Source organism: Primulina tabacum, chromosome 15 (genome assembly GCF_025594145.1).
Source record: "Primulina tabacum isolate GXHZ01 chromosome 15, ASM2559414v2, whole genome shotgun sequence".
NCBI classification, from domain to species: Eukaryota; Viridiplantae; Streptophyta; class Magnoliopsida; order Lamiales; family Gesneriaceae; genus Primulina; species Primulina tabacum.
In genome coordinates this window covers 34,969,934-34,974,111 of record NC_134564.1, presented here as the reverse complement: position 1 = coordinate 34,974,111, position 4,178 = coordinate 34,969,934, and the positions used below count along the sequence as shown (strand labels likewise).

Below are 4,178 nucleotides of genomic sequence, written 5' to 3'. Positions count from 1 at the left end.
TAATTGCACCAAGATTATAAGTACATTCAGTAACACGAGCAAAAGCCCACATATTGTAGGGAAGATCTTTCAGATTTCAGTTCGTAAATCTGTAACAAATTGCCATCATAATTATGGCACACATAATTAAACAGAAAGAAAACATGAATAATATTATTACTTTATAATTATAAATCCCATCTGCAGGGAATCACGAATCCATCACTCTGGCTTGGTTTCTTTCTCCTTTGGCTTGCTTTTCTTTGGCTTCATGAAGCAGAAACACGAACAGCAAGGACACTGGAACAAGAATTTCATCCCTTTATGCCTGCCCGTCTCTGTGCATCAACAATTCCTGACAACTAATTTAAATGTGTACTATTGCTAGAAAAGATGGCACCTTTGGCTTTGCCTTTTTATTTTCTTTGCTGTCTACTTTTTATTAATAATAATAATAATAATAATGTCAAATGTACATGCAAAAAAGATAAATATATATTATAATAACATATCTTTTCATCATTGGATTCCAAAAAAATCACCATCAAATACCAACTCTACCCAAGAAGAATACATCAAACAGGATGGTGGGATGGCCAATCAAATTTTAATATTGGAACTTTATATTTTCGTAGACCTTAAGTGAGGCATTATTTTGTTCTTGAATAGGTTGTCTGTATGCTTTGATTTTATTTGTCTTGAGTTTCAAGATTCCTAGGGTGGCAGGCACTATTAAAGGACTGAATTGTCAATGGCTATGTTCATATTAAATGCTTTATTTAGTTTTTTTCTCCATAATTTTGTAAAAATTAAACTCGATAACTTGTATAAAACTTAAGATTTGATATCATGTGAACTATAAGATCGTCACTTTATTTCATTTTAAGAAATATGTAGTTAGGAAGTAGCAAGTTTCTTTCAAGAAGTAAATCTTATTTAAAGACGCAATTAAATCTAAGCAATTTCTATCGAGGGTTGCTTTCAAATCTTACACTTGAGCAAATTTGTAAACTCTAATGGTGACCACTTCGCAGTTTGCACTCCCCATGTCCTCACAAAATGACAGACTACTGATAGAATGAAAAGGTAGAGTAGAAAAGAATTATATGGACGTCATTCGATATATATTCATATTACACTTAAGATGGTATTATTGGTATGGATTCATGATTATACAAAAATCTTGTTCCACCAGACATGTTCAGACATCTCACAAGGAACATCCAAGCTAGGCAAGAGTTAACGGATCGTCATTACATGAGCAAGGAAAGTTACGGACGAGGAGCTATCGACGCGTATAGTTCCTACTTCTATTGCATTTCTGAAATAACATATGCTCAAAATGATAGACATCAGAGGAATAAAAATCTTTGAGTTCTAAAGAATTATTACACAACATATATTTAAGCTGCTAGGTGTTCAAAGTCGAGCTGATGGCTTTATTTCCTCGGGCGTGTTACTGTATTCATATACACCGCTGCCCTTTTTTTTCCCGAGACGACCAGCATCAACATACCGCACAAGGAGAGGGCATGGGGAATACTTACTGTCCCCAAGCCCGGTATGGAGGACTTTCATTATTGACAAGCAAACATCAAGTCCAATGTGATCAGCGAGTTCGAGAGGTCCCATTGGATGGTTTGTTCCCAGCCTCATTCCTGCATCTATGTCTTCTTTCGATGCCACTCCAGTGTATAGCGCATGAAACGCTTCGTTGATCATTGGCATTAAAATTCGATTAACCACAAAGCCAGAGAAATCTTGAGAACAAATAATCGTCTTACCAAACCTGCAAAATACAGGACTCTGAAGTCAATTGTGAAGGAATTCCAACTTTATGAGACACGGAAATAAATGCCATGGCACAAAATATAGCATTCAGACTCTAAAACCCCCTTGAAATTTATTGATGTTCACTCTAATTGTTAAAACCAGATGGGGTGCAGCAGAACTCAATAGGTTCAATGGTTTAAATCAAGATATTATATTTGCTCCTTAATGTCTATTGAGTGATAAACATAAATGAGAGAGAAAAGTTGACAAGGGAGAAAAAGTGATGGTTATATACTAGCAATGATAAAGCTCGAGTACTACTTCTTTACACCTCTCCGCCAAGACTTTCGTGGTATTAAAAGTCTTATCTGATGTGTTGGCTCCTCTTATAATCTCAACCAAATTCATAACAGGTGGAGGATTCATAAAATGCATTCCTATCACCTGCAGTTAAAAAAAAAACAAGTGACTTCAATGGTACTTGCATACAGTATACCAAAGTAAAAAAATTAAATAATGAAAAGATAATTCCAAACCATCACTAGAATTGCAAATTGCGAAGGGTCAAATGGGTATCAAGTTCATGAATGGTAAAGCATTGCAGATAATCACCAAACATACTTACGTAACAGATTCTAATTCTAAAATCTGCAAGTGTTGAAAATGCAACCAAGTATCATGTGTAAGTTACAATGTGATTAGCAGAAACATTAATTAGGCTTTCATTGGACTCGAAACAATCACATGCTTTTCCAGCTTTTCATTTTGGAAAAGCCGTGTGGACAATTGGCCAAGTACTAGAACACAGGTCAGTTGTCAATGCACAAAGAACATACATAAAAATAGATGTTGAGAGGTAGGAAATCAGTCCACTGCTCTTTGTCCAATTCTATTTCGTAGCCTCAATATGGTTGCTATGATCCTATAATTTCAAAATAACATTTTCCGGGTCCTTGACCACCAAAAAAAAAGTTTGTCATAAAGTTTAAGATAGACAGCTAACACCGTCTTTTACTTAGCTCTGAAATTCTTGCACGTTCTACTTAATCATTCTAATCTTTTTCACAATGTCACCGTAGGATTTCAATATTTATTATTGCGAGAAATCAATTCAATTGCGACATTTTTATCAAGGTAGATTAACAAGCAAAAACGGCAGCAGCAAGATTCTATGTTTGGTTGAGAATAATAAAAATCTTTTCGACATATATTATATGGTGCAATCCACCAACTTTAAGTGCGAGAAATCAATTCAATTGTGGCATATTTTATAGGGTGCAATCCACAAACTTTAAGATCATCATAAAGTATTCGTTAAGGAATGCATCAATGTCAAGTAGAGTATGAAACCTGGCTGGGGCGGTTGGTTGCAGACCCTAGACGGGTAATAGAAATAGAGCTAGTGTTAGTCGCCAAGATAGCAGAACCTTTAACAATCTTATCCAATTGGGTGAATAAATTCTTCTTAACCTCCTCAGACTCCACAATGGCCTCGATCACAATATCTACAGAACAGAAATCCTCCAAAGCTGAAGTACAAAATTATCGTGCACAATCAAGGCACTCTCCACGATCAAATCCGCCACAAATTTTATAAAAAATCGATGCAACCATTAAAATCCCAAACAACCATGTTCCAATATTTCTAGCGGGAAAAAGAAAATTCTACAAGTTAAGCTGATAACCACCAACCCATGGTTAATCACCATTCAGAAATCCCCATGCATAAGGGGGCATTCGCAAACGGTGCATATAAATTAAGAATAAAGGGGGACCTTAGAGAGGTTCCTCTTGGAGACGAGGCGTTGGATCCTGGAAGAGATTGATTGGTGGGCTCTAGTGAGAACACCGGCATCGGAATCGTGAAGCCATACTTCAAGCCCGTGCACGGCAGCCAGTTGGGCTATTCCGGAGCCCATTTGGCCGCCTCCCACCACCCCAACGCTCCGTACGTAAGCCATGGTGAACCAACAACCACTAGACAAATCCACCACGGTCAAGCCGGTTAGAACTTAGGAGTGATCGAAGTTGCCAAAACTCTGCGTTACCATAGACCCGAATTTAGATTTTAGTCTGCTCGTTGGGCCAATTTGAACACTAGGTTCAAAAATGTTGGCTTTAACGTTCTAACAGGTCCAGGATAAGTGGGCCAGATTTTGGTCCGATCCAAGTGTATTTAAAGATTGATTTTATTATCTAGTTTTTTATGTACACAAAAAAAAAAAAATCAATGAGGAATATGTAGTTTTACGGAAAAATTAATATACATGCATCCAAAAACTTAACATCTTTCAAAAATTTCCAAACAATAGCAACATATCCTCCTTGATTTACTATGAAAATACCCACTCTAAAGATATATGTCATAAAGGTTTTTCCCCCCTTAAATTTGTTGGCAAAAACTTGTGTGAGACCGTCTCACGGGT

At 36.6% G+C, this 4,178-nt stretch overlaps 1 pseudogene; it reads right to left on the bottom strand.

The window, feature by feature from the left end:
* Positions 1 to 1,112: 1,112 nt before the first annotated feature.
* Positions 1,113 to 3,842, bottom strand: LOC142527612 (uncharacterized; annotated as a pseudogene).
* Positions 3,843 to 4,178: the final 336 nt, after the last annotated feature.